This window comes from Propithecus coquereli, unplaced genomic scaffold, assembly GCF_000956105.1.
Source record: "Propithecus coquereli isolate 6110/MARCELLA unplaced genomic scaffold, Pcoq_1.0 Scaffold3, whole genome shotgun sequence".
Lineage (NCBI taxonomy): Eukaryota > Metazoa > Chordata > Mammalia > Primates > Indriidae > Propithecus > Propithecus coquereli.
Window position 1 is genome coordinate 13,553,901 of NW_012148618.1, and position 18,086 is coordinate 13,571,986.

The 18,086-nt window shown below is 40.4% G+C and overlaps 2 protein-coding genes across 5 annotated transcripts in view; one reads left to right on the plus strand and one right to left on the minus strand.

The window, feature by feature from the left end:
* The window catches only part of ZNF106 (zinc finger protein 106), a 61,995-nt gene extending 56,919 nt beyond the window's left edge, over positions 1–5,076 (minus strand). Inside the window, exon 1 of the mRNA XM_012649330.1 lies at positions 4,919–5,076. The gene's annotated coding sequence lies outside the window, so the exon portion shown is untranslated. The remainder of the gene's footprint in view (positions 1–4,918) is intronic.
* A 147-nt stretch (positions 5,077–5,223) lies between these two features.
* Positions 5,224–18,086, plus strand: part of SNAP23 (synaptosomal-associated protein, 23kDa) — a 38,970-nt gene continuing 26,107 nt past the window's right edge. The window contains exon 1 of one of the 4 annotated variants that reach the window (XM_012649504.1): positions 5,224–5,274. The gene's annotated coding sequence lies outside the window, so the exon portion shown is untranslated. Of the gene's footprint in view, positions 5,275–7,997; positions 8,073–8,128; positions 8,140–16,872; positions 16,916–18,086 lie in introns of those variants that run through there. The other 3 variants (XM_012649503.1, XM_012649507.1, XM_012649505.1) reach the window with 3 other exon arrangements.

Here is an 18,086-nt window from a genome sequence, read left to right on the forward strand (position 1 = left end):
AATAGTTAACACAGATTCAGATTTAAAAAAAAAAAAAAAAAGAAGAAGCAATTTCTTACAGTTAGCTTTGTCTTTTTAAAAATAATTATTTAGGCTAGGCGCAGTGGCTCACGCCTATAGTCCTAATGCTTTGGGAGGCTGGGGTGGGAGGATCACTTGAGCCCAGGAGTTAGAAGTTACAAGGAGCTATGACTGTGTGCTCCAGCCTGGGCAAGAAGTGAGACCCCGTCCCCCACACCACCAAAAAGTAATCATTTATATTTTGAATAATACTAGTCGTTTCAAAATTTAAAACGTACAATAGGGCTTACAGCTGGTTTCAAGGGGAGACACGTAACTTAACAATGGAGGACTCACACTCCCCACCTAAACCCACTAATCTATCTCAGCATCACTAATCATGTGAAAACTAGAACACACAGCATAGCCTGTATTACCATCCTTGAAGTGTTTAACCTGAATCCAATCAAGTGTTCTGCTCTAGCTTCCACATTGTAGTAACATGTTAAATTTTATCACCAGGGATCAATTAGATAAATCTAGATAACTGACCAGGTCTCTTCAACAAGTTATAAGGGGGGAAAACAAAGAAAGAGGGAAAAAAGTAACTTGTTCTATAGTAAAAGAGACTTCAAGACACATAAAAATCATTGGAAGAATCAAAAGCAGGCCAAGGAAAAAAGAAAAAAAACCAAAAACTAAAAGACACATAAAAATCAAATGCAAGGCTGGGCGTGGTGGCTCATGCCTGTAATCCTAGCACTTTGGAAAGCCGAGGTGGGAGGATCACTTGAGGTCAGGAGTTCAAGACCTAAGCAAGAGCAAGACCCTATCTCTACAAAAAAACCCAGAAAATTAGCCAAGTATAGTAGTGTGTGCCTATAGTCCCAGCTACTCCAGGGCGGGGTTGATGCAGGAGGATCTCTTGAGCCCAGGAGTTTGAGGTTGCAGTGAGCTATGATGATGACACTGCACTCTAGCCTGGATGACAGAGAGAGACCCTGTCTCAAATAAACAAACAAAAAAATCAAAAAGCAATGCATGGCCTTTGATCAGAAATTGAATCAAAAATGGTTAAAAAAAAATCTGGAGAAATTTTAATAAGAACAGGGTATTAGAGAATTTATTATTATTCACTGTAATTATCACTGCAAAAAAAGTTTTTATTAGATATTAAAATATATAGGGGTCAAATGTCAGGAATTAAAGCAAATATTGCAAAGTATTAACAGATTCTAAAATCTGAGGGATAGATTTATAGGGGTTCCATATATTATTTTCTCTACTTCTCCAGCTGTTCAAAATTTTTTCATAATAAGGCCAGGCACAATGGCTCATGCCTCTAATCCCAGCACTTTGGGAGGCTGAAGTGGGAGGATTGCTTGAGGCCAGGAGTTTCAGACCAGCCTGGGCAACATGGCAAGACCCTGTCTCTACAAAAATAATTTAAAAATTAGCCAGGTGTGGTGACTCACACCTGTAGTCCCAGCCACTTGAGAAACTCAGGTGGGAGGATCACTCTAGCCTAGGCGTTCTGGACTGCAGTGAGCTATGACTGTGCCACTGCACTCCAGCCTGGGCAACCCTGTCTCAAAAAAAGAAAAAAATCTGTCATAATAAAAAGAAAAATTAGGCTGATATGTGGCTCAGGCCTATAATCCAAGCACTTTGGAAGGCTGAGGCGGGAGTATCACTTGAGGCCAGAAGTTCAAGACCAGCCTGAGCAACATAGCAAGACCCTGTTTCTACAAAAAATAAAAAATTAGCTGGGCATGGTTGTGCCAGCATGTGTCTGTAGTCCCAGCTATTCATAAGACTAAGCAGGAGGATTGTTTGAGTCCAGGAGTTTGAGGTTGCAATGAGCTATGTGGATGCTGCTGCACTCTAGCTGGAGCAAAAGAACGAGGCCTTACTTCCAAAAACAAAAAAGTAAAATTACAGAAAATTATTCTCCCTCCCCTATTTCCCAGCCATCGATACCTCCAGCCACTCTTACCAGTTTCTTATGTATTCTTCCAGAAATTTTTTTTTCCAATTTTTTTGTGTTAAAATACACAATATAAAATTTACCACCTTAGCCATTTTTAAGTGTGTAGTTTAGTGGTATTAAATACATCCATAATGTTGTGCAACTATCACCACCATCCATCTCCATAATTATTTTTATCTTGTGCAACCGAAACTCTACACCTATTAAACAATAACTCATTTCCTCCTCCCCCAACCCCTGGAAACCACCATTCTACTTTCTGTTTCTGATTTTGACTACCTTCCACAGATATCCTATGCCATACAGTCGTCCCTTGGTATCCATGGGGTATTGGTTCCAGGAACCCCCGTGGATACCAAAATCTGAGGATGCTCAAAACCCTTATATAAAATGGTGTAGTATTTGAATACAACCTACGCACATCCTCCCATATATTTTAAATCATCTCTAGATTACTTACAATACCTAATACAATGCACACGTGACTTCATTTGTCATGGATACAATGTAGTACTCAACATTTGGCAAATTCAAGTTTTGCTTTGTGGAATTATTTTTCCTGAATATAATCTGTCAGTTGGTTGAATCCATGGATGCAGAACCCATGCATATGGAGGGCCGACTATATACAACACATTTTTTAAAACTACCATGGCTACAAAATGCACACACTCTTTTGCACCTTTTCTCTCTCACAGTATCTTGGAGATCACTCAATATTAGCACATATAAAACTGGCTCGTTCTAACAAATGCACAAATTTATTTAACCAGTACTTTATTGATAACATCTGGAAATTCATTTCTTGGTGCTCTTTCAGATTAAAAAAAAAAAAAAAAAACACTCACACCTGTAATCCTAGCACTCTGAGAGGCCGAGGCAGGTGGATCGCTCAAGGTCAGGAGTTCGAGACCAGCCTGAGCAAGAGCGAGACCCCGTCTCTACTAAAAAAAGAAACAATTAGCTGGGCATGGTGGCGCATGCCTGTAGTCCCAGCTACTTGGGAGACTGAGGCAGAAGGATCGCTTGAGCCCAGGAGTCTGAGGTTGCTGTGAGCTAGGCTGACGCCATGGCACTCTAGCCCAGGCAACAGAGCAAGACTCTGTCTCAAAAAAAAACAAAAAAAAAACAAACACAATTGACTGCAACATTACAATTAGCAATTTCACATACTACAGGGGCAATTAGAGTATTCATAGGTAACTTGTCTGCCTAGGTGCTCTTATTCACTGGGTACATAAATTAATCCTCAATTTCCCACTAAGAAATTCAATTACAAAACACAAAATAAGTATACTTCTTTCTAAGCCATTCCTGGTCCCAAGTAGTCTAGCACTTACCATTGTTCCTCACATCTCTTGTAGAGTAGCCTTCAGACTACATGTGCTCTAATCTAGAAGTACACTAATCACCATTCATAGTCTTTTTTTTTTTTTTTAAGACAGATCCTCACTATGTTGCCCAGGCTGGTCTCATCTCAAGCTATCCTCCCACCTCAGCCTCCCAATAGCTGGGCCTACAGGCATGAGCCACCCTGCTTAGCTAGTTTTTCCTTTTTAAATATTCTCCTCTTAATTAAAGCAATAGGTTCTGAACATTAACCTAATCAGACTCCTTCACGTCCTCTTGCTCCTTCCAGGCCATTTTAAAGATTTCTTCAAAAACCATCTACTAAGTATCTCTAAGTAGGGGCTCCTACCATTTTCTAGATTCAAGAGTTAACCCTAGAAAAAGAAAAAAAAAAAAAAAGAGACTTAACTCTAGAAACTGTAACTGTAACGCAGTTTGCTTTCCCAGAAGTGCTTACAATATCTAACTTGCTGTAACAGGAAGAAGATGAGCTTTGGTATCATATTAGGTGAATTTTGCCACTTACCCTAGCTAGGTTAGCTTAAGCAAATTACCACCAAAATCCGAAATGTCTTGCAAAAAAATCACCTTCCATTACAATATCTCATTAATTCTTTTTTGTGACACCTGAGTGTATTTGGCACACGTGCTAAATATCAGATTCAGAGTCCACAGTGCTCACCATTATACACCATGGAACCACCAGTGCTAAATAAATCCTAGTTGAATCCGAATGTTATCTTCCACTGTTCCACTCACCCATCAAACTTGAGAACAGGGCTTAAAACAAATTTTAAGATTTCCCATGGGATTTACAACAGCACTAAGCTCTTAGTAAATACTCTAAAGTTATCGTGGCTTGAATAATCTGGGTATAAACCATTATGGTGGATAAAGCACTCATTTGGATGGAAAAGAAGAACTTCCCTTAACTAGGACGGCAGTCTCAAATTGCTAAAAGCCCCAGAAATCTCAAACTTCCCAACAAGGTGGCTTAATCTTACTCTCCAAGAGGATTAAACTGAACAGACTGAAGGAGGCGAGAGGGTGCAAAGCATTTCCTCTCCGTAATTATGCACCGAGATTCGAACTAAATATTAAATGGACACATACTAAGAGCTCCGTAATTAGTTGCTATTATTAAGATGCATCCCACAAGGAGAGAAGGCGAAAAGGAGGAAAAAGAACGGAGGATGGCACTCACAACAGGCCGAAAGGTGTCGCTGGCCTGAGACCCACAACCTTTAAGAACCAGGGTCTTTGGGCTCCCTGCTCAACCGGGAGCTGAACGAAGTCAGCGACTTCTAAAGGTCAAGGCTTTGGAGCCACGTTTGTTTCTGGGGCTGGGAGCAGAGCTGGAACGCCCCCGCGAAAATCCGTACCCCGAAGCCAGCAGCACCGCCCGCCCGTACACCCGCGCGGGCTCTGGGAGAGGGACAACTGGGTTGCCCGTGCCCCGCAGCCTGCAGGAGCAGAGACCCGGCCGCGTCCTGCAGCCCCACAACCTCCCTAAGGAGCAGACCACCGGGATCCTCTGGCTCCGATCCGCTCAACGCAGGCCAGCCGCTCGATACTCACATTCACAGCCGACCCCTCTTACTCCATCAGGCCGCTGAGGGCCAGGCGAGGGAGCTCCCTGACGCCCCAGACGCCCCCTTCAGTTTCGGGTCCAGGAGCCTGCTCCGGACCCGCTCCCCGCCGGGCACCGCCGCCGCCGCCGCCGCCACACCGACGCCGTCACGCTCTTTTTTTTTTTTTTTTTTTTTGCCCCCCCCCCCCCCCCTTTGAGGTCCGCCTTTCTCAATATTCTAGCTTTATTTGAACACAAGAGAGTGAACAACGGACACAGGGGGAAAAGGCTTTTCGCAAAAAGAATGGAGGAAGAACAAAGGTGGACCAGCGGGCGGGAGACTCAGTTCGCTGCATTGGACGCTGTAACTAAGCCTCCCATGGCCCCTTTTTCATTCTCTCCTTGCTCTTTCCCGGCCTCCCTCTATCGCCTACTCTCTTCCGAAGTGCCCCGCCATTCACTTTAGAGAGTGGCAACTGTTTCGGCTAAATCTTCACACCATTCCTTCCTTGTGAAACTCGAAGTTTAACGTAAGCTGTAAGAGCTTTAGAACAGACAGACCCGTGTTCAGATCTTCTTCTAGCTACTAGTAATTTGTGACTTTGGGCAAGTTACAAGTTTTCTTGGAACCTCAGTATCCCGAGTTAAAATCAGCATAATGATATCTCACAGGGTGTTGCCAGAATTAAATGAGATAACATAGGACAAGTGCCTATTCATGAACAATGCCTATCACAGAGTAGACATTCCAGCAATACCAATGATTATACTCTTACTCGTACCTAATAGTATTTATATTTGTCATTAAACTTAGCCCATACCTTCAGGACCCTATTTTAGTGACCAAGACTAGTCAGATAAATGAAGTTACATTAAAGTTAATAATGATGTGAAGTGTTACTCCTTCTATACTATTGAAATTATAATAACATCTCTATTTAACAAGGCCTTCAAAGCAGCTACCTCCATTTATGTGTAAATCCAGATTTGCTTCTAGAGGTTTAGGAAACTCTTCCAATTCTGTATTTATGACATCACAAGTCCTTGAAACACTCAAGGTCTACAATATGCTGCTCATTCTACCTCCTTTAAAGGCATGCAGTGGAATCCTTTACCCTATAAGCTCAGGGCCATAGTCCAAGGAAAAGCCATAGAAGACCTCAAGGTCAGATATTGGTGAGCACCAAGTAACCCTAGATCAAGTTTTCTCAATCTTGGAAATATTGACATTTTGGAGCAGATAATTCTTTGTTGTCGAGGCTGTCCTATGCATTGTAAGATGTTTAGCAGCATCACTGGACAGTAGATGCCAGTAGTACCCCCTCATCATCACAATAATCAAAAAACATCTCCAGACATTGCCAAAGTCCTCTGGAGGGCAAAATTGTCCCTGTTTAAGAAACATGGCATTATATCAATGACCATCTCAACCCTAAATGAACTCAGCTATTTATTTTCTTCACCTCTACACTCAGGAAGTGATTACTACTTGAGAAATCTACACAGAGGGGCAGAAACTGGTGAGTTCATTTTTACCAACAGGCCCTCAATACTACTTACCAGTCCTACTACTTTTCTCTGGTCAATTTGTTCTATCACTTTCTACAACAGTATTCCAAGTCGTCTCAACTTTCTTTAAAACTACCAATACCATGTCCTTTTCTATCAGGAGATGACCTCGTCTCCTACTTCACAGAGAAAATATGTCATCAAATGAGAACAATTCTTTAACTTCCTGTTACTTAACTACACACACAAACTTACAAACACACATACTTCCTCTCATTATAATTGAAGCAGTATCTCTTTCCTCTCTCTCCCTCTCTCTCCTCTTCTCTTCCAAGACCATTCCTCCTGCCAGTGCTTTGAATTGCCTCTACTCTTACCTTTTCAAGATCTTTACCTACTGACTATCCCTTCTCCTTTCTTTTTTTTGTTCAACTGTTTTCTCTCAGTTAGATCTTCCCGACCATGTTCAAGTTTCTCCTGTCTTAATTCCAACAACAACAACAACAAAATCTTGACCCCTCATGATCTTCTCTCTCCTCCCTTTCAAGGCTAAACTTTCCAAAAGTATTCTACAACCTGTCCCCATTTCTGCATTTCCCCCCTCCACAAACTATTGCAATCTATTTTTCAACCCCATCATTCCACCAGCTCTCACTTAGATCACCAATGACCTCTCGTTACTAAATTCAGAAAACATTTTTCAGGGTTCGTCTTCCTCGATCCCTTAGGAATAGACTACCTCTTCTTTAAAACACTCTTTTCTGATTTCCAGCACTTTGTTTTATTCTTAGAGATGGGTGGAAGTGTTCCTGGAGCCAGTGGTTTAAAATAATCATCCACTTTCTTAAAACCCTTCAATAGCTCTCAGTGGCCATAGTATAAAGTGTAAGCTCACTAGTCCAAAATTCAAAGACCTTCCAAGATCTGGCCATTGCTAGCCTTTTAAGGCTTATTTTCCTATACACCCAGGGATATAACGATGAGCGCTAAACCTCTAACAAGGATGAACTACAAGAAATGTCCGGAAGGCACTATGCGGTTGGTGACATAGACTGTTCCCACAGCCTGGAAAACTATCTCCCTCCCTCCCGGACTTCCGGGGGAACTCCTGCTTATCCTTCATAACTCAAAAGTCACTTCCTCCAGGAATCCTTCCAGACACCCCTAAGAATAAAACGCTTTGTTTATTGTGAGCCAAAGGCGCCTTGGATCTATGTGCGGTGCACAGTATTCTACCCAATGTAATTTGTTTACAAATCTATCTCTCAGTCTAGGCAGATTAAAAGACCCTGTAGAGCAGGAGAGGCATTCTATTCGCCTTCTTTTCCTCAGTGTTCATCCTGTACAATCCCTGGCAAATGGTTTGCCCCTGATAAATGTTTGTTGCATGAACACCTCCCACCTTCGGGCGGGTCTGGAATCTATTCGGTTAACGGGTGAGTTCCCGGGCTCTCCGCCTGCGTGGCAGGGAGATTTAAACCCCCCCGCACCGTGATTGGCTTCAACTGCTGAGGTGTGTCCGCGCCGGCAGCCCCGGGGAAGTGCGCAGGCGCGCGGGCTTGGCGCGCGCAGGCGCGATAGGGGTGCAGCTCTAGGTCCGGTCTGGGGGTGTCCGAGCTGCCGAGGCCGGAGAGGAGTGACCGGAACCGCTTGGTGAGTCTCCAGGAGTAGGACTCAGGGAGCTGGCCGGGATGAAGATTGGAGAATGTCCTGAGGAGGAGTATATCGTGACGGTTGAAAAGTTGGTGGGGTCAGGCTTAAGAGGAGGAGGGGGCGCTTTGGCCCGGACTCGGCAGATCCGGCCGGAGCGAGGACGCAAGGCGATAGGAGACGGTCGAGGGGCTGGCGGAGGAAGGGTGGCGGAATTGTGGTCCCGGGACCCGTCCTCGAAACCAAGCATAGATCAACTCCCACCTTCTCACCCCCGCTGTGTTGCTGTGGTCGAGATTAATAGACTGTATGGTGAACACAGTGATCAGATAGCTCTGAGATAATTATTTGAAGAAGGATCCCGAAGTATTGGATAGCTCTTGCTCTCTAGGAAAGTCCACCCTTACCTCGCGGTTTTACTGTACGAAGAAAAGGATCAGTAAAAAGAATGAATTTCACAATTCAGGGTTGGAGTAGTGGGTGGAGGAGAGAGAGAAGTACTGTAAAGGGCTGTTTCACCTCGTTCTTTTCTTTCTTTTTTAATCATTAGTCACCACAGTGTTAGGAAAGGCAGCTGATGGTAGGGAGGAAATCAGAAGACAAAAAAATTGGGAAAAGAAAGGACGAGAAGGGAGTATCATTTCGCCTTTTGCTATTGTCATCTGCAGTGGGAGTGGTAGGACGGCGACTGGGAGAGCGAGAGGGGAGTTTGGATATTGGCAGCTTTCTGACACTGTTCCCTGAGCCTTATGAAAGTAGTGTCGCTTCTTAGTAGCAGGTATTTCAGGAATTGAGAGGGATATTACTGGAACTGCCCTGCTGACTGTTTTTAAATGTCCCAGTAAAATACCAATAGTGTAGATATAGCCAGATAGAAATGATTCTTCCACGTTCTTGCCTATCCTGAAAAATACCACACTTGAAATTCAGGAGACATCATTAGCTAGAATACTTTGAAATCTAATCTTAGAATATTTCATAGAAAAGTAAGAAAAATTAATATTCTACCATCAGCAAAGTTGATGCCTATGGCATCAAATGATCCCTTGTCATTCATTCTTTTGGCAGGAGGTAATGGGAAAGAATGCATTCATATAAATATCAGCAAATAGGACAAACACCTCTTCTCACATTACCATATTGCTGTGACAGGGCATGTGAAAGTAAATGATCATGTAACTTAGCCTGCTTCTTAAATATTTATCAGTCTTGCTAGGGTTTTTAGCTTGTGGGTATGCACTAGAAAATTGCTGTTACAGTTCAGGAATAGCGATGGCTTTTTGTGCCATTATTTTCCTCACAATATTACACTCTTTCTTTAAATAGTAGAATTTCTGTATGCATCTCGGTGTTGGTGTCTTTTGCTGTGAATGAACTTAAATACAGTACACAAGCTCACTTAACTAAGGGTCACATCTTTTCTCATCATTCAGAACACAACCTAGAACCAGAAAGAAAGTAAATGAAAACAGGCCTATGCTTAAAGAATAGCTGTTGGATCTTCACTTATGGTGAATCATACCACCATCATGATTTTTGCTGTTTAAAATACTATCTGTTAATATTTTACTTCTTTTTTTTTTTTTTTTTTTGAGACAGGCTCTTGCTCTGTCACATGGGCTAGAGTGCAGTGGTGTCATCATAGCTCACTGCAACCTCAAACTCCTGGGCTCAAGTGATCCTCCTGCCTCAGCCTCCCAAGTAGCTGGGACTACAGGTGTGAGCCACCACACCCTGCTAATTTTTTCCATTTTTTGTAGAGACAGGGTCTTTCTATATTGCACAGACTGGTCTTGAACTTCTGACCTCAAAACCATCCTCCCATGTTGGCCTTCCAAAGTGCTAGGATTACTGGTGTGAGCCACTGCGCCCAGACTACTTCATATTTTTAATTGTTTTTTTTTTAACCTTACCCTTGTGTCCAATGTGATAATCTGTGAAATCATGATTTTGATGTATTTTATACCATTTTCCTAGTATACATTATAATAAATATATAACTATTAAATGCACTCCTTCTATATGTAACAACTAAAATCATGTTCTTGCTTTGCACTTTGAAAAGTACTGCTTTGGGCCTAATCCACTTATTTTTAAAATAAAAAGAAGATTGGACTAAGGCCAATGGGCTTGAAAATTCTGTGAGCCCTTTGATGGTATTCATTACTATGACACAATTCTAGCAAACTTATCTGGTTGCACAGATGAAAGTAGATTAGAATAGCAAAGGGAAAAAAGAGGATGTTTGCTCTTTGGCATTTTTGTGAAATCAGTTGTGTCTCGTTTTTTTTTTTTTCCTGAATTAAGGCTTTTTCCCCCTTTTTTGATTCCTATATCTCAAACATTCTGGACATCTATTCTGAGGCTATGTTTGTACTCTGCATTATGTATGTGTTAGCATTTAGAATACATACATTCAAGGGTGCTGAACTTTTAGTTCCAGTATTACGTTTTGTTTCCAGATCTATAGGTTGAAAGATGAGCAGATGACAGGGACAGCTCTTTTCTTTGTTGTGGTGGGTAGGGACTTGAAACAGATGGATTCAGTCAGTGCCTCCAACAATTGGAGGAAATGGATTATGGAGCCAGGAAACAGCATGTAGTGTGCCTTTTTCAATATTGGGACTAAAAAGGCTCCATTTGTACTCATTTAAATTCACTGACATTTTGGTTTTGGTTTCAATTTAGATTGTATTGCTACTAAAATATTTAAATCACTAATCACTGTATTTTTCTGGAATTCCCTCATATTGATTTCTGTGAGTTCTATAACTTAGATTTAAAGTTTGTTTTAAATTAATTCTGACAATGTTTTGACAATTGAAATTACTTTAGATGGCCTCTTAATGCTTATAAAATAAACATGAATTAATTTAATATAAATTAAAATAATATAAAAATCAAGCCAGGTGCAGTGGCACACGCCTGTAGTTCCAGACACTCAGGAGGCTGAGGCAGGAGGATCCCTTGAGCCCAGAAGTTCAAGACTAGCCTGGGCAGCATAGCTAGGCTCTGTTTCTAAAAGCATAAAATAAAATTTAAACTTCTTGGTATAGTATTCAAAGCCCTTCACAATCTGTCTGGCAGACATTCTGTCTGCCTTTTTTGTAAAATTAAAAAAATAAAATTTTAAGAGACAGAGTCTAGCTCTGTCACTCAGGCTGGAGTTCAGTGGCGCAGTCATAGCTCACTGCAACCTCGAACTCCTGGACTCAAGTGATCCTCTCGTCTCAGCCTCCCCAGTTGCTGGGATTACAGGGATTACAGCCAACCCACCTGGCTCTGTCTGCCTTTTAAAGCAACCCTGCCCCCTCTATACTACACACTCATTAATGTTCTTACCTGACCACTGAGGCCTTTACATTGTGGCATTTCTTTGGTAATTCGAAATCATACATTTTTTTGGAGTTGATCATACTTGGATTTTGACTCACACAAATCAAAACCATGAGAGATGTTTAATAATTATTATGAAAAATTAAAAGTGCTTTATTGAGCACTATGTGCCAGGCACTATTCTAAGTATGCATAAGTTAACTCAATCCATATAACAACACTTGAAGTAAGCATTATTATTCTCATTTAATGAGAAGCACAGAAAAGTTAAGTAAACAGTAGTTGGGATTTGAAATCATTATGCCTCCAAATATTGAGCGCTTAACCACTATACTATATTGCTCTTTGTATAAACAAGAATACCACTCTTTTAATGTTCTGTGGGGGATATTTTCCAGGGACCTGAGTGCTTATGTTCTCTACATGTGGCTTCTGACTCCTGGTATCAGAATATTTAAGAAGCTAAGCAGAAAGCATCTAAACGATTTTGGAATCAGAGCCAAAATACTTGGATGGTTTGGGTGAAGATTTCATTCAGGCAGGGTGAATCCTTGCCAGTTTTCCCCACTATACACTCGGTATCTCCCTGGCAGATACTATGGTTATGTCTGCCATGAAAGTAGTGTCGCTTCTTAGTAGCAGGTATTTCAGGAATTGAGAGGGATATTACTGGAACTGCCCTGCTGACTGTTTTTAAATGTCCCAGTAAAATACCAATAGTGTAGATATAGCCAGATAGAAATGATTCTTCCACGTTCTTGCCTATCCTGAAAAATACCACACTTGAAATTCAGGAGACATCATTAGCTAGAATACTTTGAAATCTAATCTTAGAATATTTCATAGAAAAGTAAGAAAAATTAATATTCTACCATCAGCAAAGTTGATGCCTATGGCATCAAATGATCCCTTGTCATTCATTCTTTTGGCAGGAGGTAATGGGAAAGAATGCATTCATATAAATATCAGCAAATAGGACAAACACCTCTTCTCACATTACCATATTGCTGTGACAGGGCATGTGAAAGTAAATGATCATGTAACTTAGCCTGCTTCTTAAATATTTATCAGTCTTGCTAGGGTTTTTAGCTTGTGGGTATGCACTAGAAAATTGCTGTTACAGTTCAGGAATAGCGATGGCTTTTTGTGCCATTATTTTCCTCACAATATTACACTCTTTCTTTAAATAGTAGAATTTCTGTATGCATCTCGGTGTTGGTGTCTTTTGCTGTGTATGAACTTAAATACAGTACACAAGCTCACTTAACTAAGGGTCACATCTTTTCTCATCATTCAGAACACAACCTAGAACCAGAAAGAAAGTAAATGAAAACAGGCCTATGCTTAAAGAATAGCTGTTGGATCTTCACTTATGGTGAATCATACCACCATCATGATTTTTGCTGTTTAAAATACTATCTGTTAATATTTTACTTTTTTTTTTTTTTTTTTTTTTGAGACAGGGTCTCACTCTGTTTCCCAGGCTAGAGTACAGTGGCATGATCATAGCTCACTGCAACCTCAAACTCCTGGGCTCAAGCGATCCTCCTGCCTCAGCCTCCCGAGTAGCTGGGACTACAGGCATGCGCCACCATGCCCGGCTAATTTATTTTTTCTATGTATTTTTAGTTGTCCAATTAATTTCTTTCTAATTTTAGTAGAAACGGGGTCTCGCTCTTGCTCAGGCTGGTTTCGAACTCCTAAGCTCAAACAATCCACCCGCCTCAGCCTCCCAGAGAGCTAGGATTACAGGCGTGAGCCACCGCGCCCGGCCTGGGCCTCTAGATTTTTAAAGGCTCACCAGGTGATTATAATGTCCACCCAAGATTGCAAACCACTGCTTTAAAATTAAAATTTACTCTAAGCGTGGAGTTAGACTTGCTACTTGAAAAGTAGAAGCCGGGGACTTCATCTATGTACTTTTCTTTGGATAAAGCAGCTGCAGATTAATGACTTTGGTTAATGTCATGTGGCTCTCTACTTTTCCTCCTTTTACTATGTGTGATAGTAGTGGAAAGCACATACTCTGCAGCAGTCTGCCTGGTTTCAGTCCTCACTCTACTACTGTGTGACCTTGTAAAAAAGTTGTTTTACCTCAGTGTTCCTCAGTTTCTATATCTGTAAATTGCGAAATATAAATGTTGTGAGGATTAAATGAGCATGTATATGTATGTATATATTTGTATATTTTTGGATTTCTTAGAATAGTGCCGGTCATATATAGTGCTTTATAAGCATTAACTATTATAGTTGTTACTGTGACTCCACTCGATCCACTACCCACTGTCTAAACTCTTTCAAAATGCTGAGCAAAGACTATTAAAAAGTCAGCTGCCATTTTTTAAAAACTTTTTTATATGCTTGAATTTTTTTGTAATAAAAAGTTGTGAAAGCGTAGTGACCTCCATGTATTTATTCACCCAGCTTCAACAGTCGTAGCCAATCTTTTTTTCCTCTATATTCCTACCTACTTTCCCACCTCTGAATTATTTTAAAGCAAATCTTACACACTACCAATTAAATAGCTTGTAATTTCATACTATTTTGGATCCTGGAGGATACTGATTGTTGGTAGGAAAATTAGAGAAAGAGGATCCTCTGGTGGTCAGGGGCAATGACAGGAGATTGTACTCTAGGTTGGAACTGTTACAGATTCTCTACCCCAGCTAAATTCTCTGTTTTCTTTATGGAATCCTCCTCTTTTATCCACTTCTTAATATTTTGCCATGAAAGTACTAAGAACTTTTTCAGACCCCGTTAGAACCCATTCCTGCTACCTACTGTGAAATGTTTCCCAGCCAAACTTTAGCAAGGGCTTGTCCTCTAAACCTCTGTTAGCAGTGTTTAAGACAAATGTTCTGCTGTATTATTTCTATACTTTTATGGTTTGAAATGGATGATCATATGTCAATGGATAGGTATGTTCTCATAAATGTATTATATGTGCCAACTAAAAGACTTTTCTCAAGAGAAGATAAGAAATTCTATTATGTTTATGAATGAAGGTCTAGAATTTATTCCTTTGTTTTCTATAATCTTATAAGTCTGTTTTCTTGGTTATTATAAGCTATCATTTTATGATGAAAACAAATGTATGAAGTTTAAAAATAACTGCATTGCAAACTATTTGGAAAACTGGGGAAAGAAGAAGAAATTATTCTTCATTTTTTTCTAGTACTACCTTGGCCAATGGCAGTATTTTAGACTTTTGTCTACCTATAATTTTTTTTCTCTTGGGTAACTATAGCACATATCCGATTTTTTTTTTTTTAGTTTTACTTTGTTCCCCTTATATACCAAGCTTCATAATCTAATCCCCTTTTTGTGGTGTCATTTTGTTCTTTGATTGATTTTAGCCAGAAAAAAAAGAACCATTTAAGGAAATTTTTTGTTATTGTTTTAGGCATGCAAAGCTTCATATTTTTGTCTACAGAGGTACCTATGAATAAGAAACTTGGTTTAATGTAAACCTGTGTGATATCTGTCTTGATGTGTGCAGACTCATGACTGGGATGAAAATAGTTCAGATGTATATAGCCTATGCAGAGTCATCAACATTAATATTCAAATTTAGCCTTGAAGATGGAACAATTAATACTTAGTAACTGTTATTTTCAACTGCATTTACATCAGTGTCACTCATATTTAACCTTGTTACTTTATTTTTTTATTGCCTACTGTTTATGCTTCAGTAATATTAAAATAATGGCTAACGTTGAACACCAGCCATGTGCCAGGCACCATGCTAAGCATTTTTTGTGGATCCTCACCAAAAAAACCTATTAAAAAGAATGTTATAGGGGGCAAAGGCAACATATGTAACCTAAACATCTATACCCCCATGATATGCTGAAATTAAAAAAAAAAAAATGTTATCACTATTTTACAAACACAGAAACTGAGTTTTAGTGGGGTTAGGTAATTTGCTCGAGGTCATACAACAAACACGTTGTGAGGCCAGAATTTGAATGCTGGAACTCCCACTATACTACCTTGCTATAAACAGAAGTTCCACTTGTTGCAGATGCATTGGTTACCATGAAAATCTAATCAAAATATGCCAAAGAGAATGCCAAACTTTATCAAACTGTGTTAAGAGTATAGAAATATGGCACTGGTGAACAAAAGGCAGATCAAAAAGAGGAGAAACAGAAGTAAATTTTGGAGCCAAAGGGACAACATTAGGCTTGGGAGTAAAGGGACGTCCTGAGCAGAAATGGGCAAACTTCAGTCTTCTTACTATGTTTTTGTAGCATTCTATATATAATTTCTTTAATTTGTAAATTTCATGGCTGTTAGCTAATGATCATTTAATGGATAATAATTCCAACAGTACAAAGTCCACAATGAAAAAAAAGTTAAAAGTAAGAGTACAGAAATAAACCCTATGAGTGTAACTTGTAGAGCATCTTCAGTATGATTTTTTTTTTTTGAGACAGGGTCTCACTCTGTTTCCCAGGCTAGAGTACAGTGGCATGAGCAGTCATAGCTCACTGCAACCTCGAACTCCTGGACTCAAGTGATCCTCTCGTCTCAGCCTCCCCAGTTGCTGGGATTACAGGGATTACAGCCAACCCACCTGGCTCTGTCTGCCTTTTAAAGCAACCCTGCCCCCTCTATACTACACACTCATTAATGTTCTTACCTGACCACTGAGGCCTTTACATTGTGGCATTTCTTTGGTAATTCGAAATCATACATTTTTTTGGAGTTGATCATACTTGGATTTTGACTCACACAAATCAAAACCATGAGAGATGTTTAATAATTATTATGAAAAATTAAAAGTGCTTTATTGAGCACTATGTGCCAGGCACTATTCTAAGTATGCATAAGTTAACTCAATCCATATAACAACACTTTAAGCAAGCATTATTATTCTCATTTAATGAGAAGCACAGAAAAGTTAAGTAAACAGTAGTTGGGATTTGAAATCATTATGCCTCCAAATATTGAGCGCTTAACCACTATACTATATTGCTCTTTGTATAAACAAGAATACCACTCTTTTAATGTTCTGTGGGGGATATTTTCCAGGGACCTGAGTGCTTATGTTCTCTACATGTGGCTTCTGACTCCTGGTATCAGAATATTTAAGAAGCTAAGCAGAAAGCATCTAAACGATTTTGGAATCAGAGCCAAAATACTTGGATGGTTTGGGTGAAGATTTCATTCAGGCAGGGTGAATCCTTGCCAGTTTTCCCCACTATACACTCGGTATCTCCCTGGCAGATACTATGGTTATGTCTGCCAGATTGTTTGTCTCTCTATCCTGGATAGATTGCCAGCTTCTGGCTCTTTAGCCTCTTTCTTATCTTTCTTATAGAGTATCCCCTTTCTGTTCCCACAGCCATTCTTGTAAGCGGGGTTAATATAATGGATTACGATCAAACCTACATCTGCCTCCACATTGTTACTCCTGAATCACTTAGAGTGGAATTGTAGAAGTTCCAAGGTTGACAGGGACTTGAAGACCAGGTGTTGGACATCAAGCAGTTAAGTTACAATAGGTGCCTCTGTAGAACTGAAATGTAATTTTGGTTTTCTTTTTGGTTCCTGATTTTTAGTGGTACTTTCCCACTCATTCATGTGACTTCTGTCTTGAATCATATGCTTCAGTGTACTTTGAAACCAAGCTGTTTAATAGATATAATTCTGTGGTATACCTATTATGTTTGCATAGTTTGGGGACTTTTATATAAGAATGGTTAAAGTTGTTCACTTAGAAGGAGGTAAACAAGAAACTTGAGAGAGGAAGTAAAAGAAGGAAGCTGGACGGGTGTGGTGGCTCACGCCTGTAATCCTAGCACTCTGCCAGGCCGAGGCAGCCGATCGTTTGAGCTCAGGAGTTCGAGACCAGCCTGATGAGCAAGAGCGAGACCCCCGTCTCTACTAAAAATAGAAAGAAATTGGTCAAACAACTAAAAATAGAAAAAAATTAGCCGAGCATGGTGGCGCGTGCCTGTAGTTCCAGCTACCTGGGAGGGTGAGGCAGGAGGATCGCTTGAGCCAGGAGTTTGAGGTTGCTGTGAGCTAGGCTGACTCCATGGCACTCTAGCCTAGGCAAGAGAGTGAAACTCTGTCTCAAAAAAAAAAAAGAAAGAAAAAGGAGGAAGCTATCCTTAACATAAAAGAGACTCTTACCTAAATGCCTTCAGGAAGAATTAAATTTCCTAATCATAGCTTAATGTCTTTTTGGCCTAAACTATTTTGGAATGCTCAAAAACCAAAAACCCATGGGATGAGTGAATAGTTTGCATATACCCATAGTTTTTGAGTATGTGAATATTTTTAACTTTTCATATTAGAAATGGAATGTAGAAGCAAAAAATATATTCCAAAAGAGAAACCAGCCAGGTGCCGTGGTGCACACCTCTAGTTCCTGTTACTTGGGAGGCCAAGGATGGAGGGTCGCTTGAGCCCCGGAGGTCAAGGCTGTAGTGAGTGAGCTATGATCATGCCACTGCACTACAGCCTGGGTGACAAAGCAAGACCCTATCTCTTAGAAACAAACAAAAAAACCTCCAAACACCCTTATATATAACACAGTGGTTTTCAACCTTGGCTTAACTATATATTGTAATCTCCTGGGGAGCTTTAAGAAGGACTAATGCCTGGGGGTCCCACCCTCTGGAGATTCTGATTTAATTAATCTGGGATGCAGCATGGGCCTCTAGATTT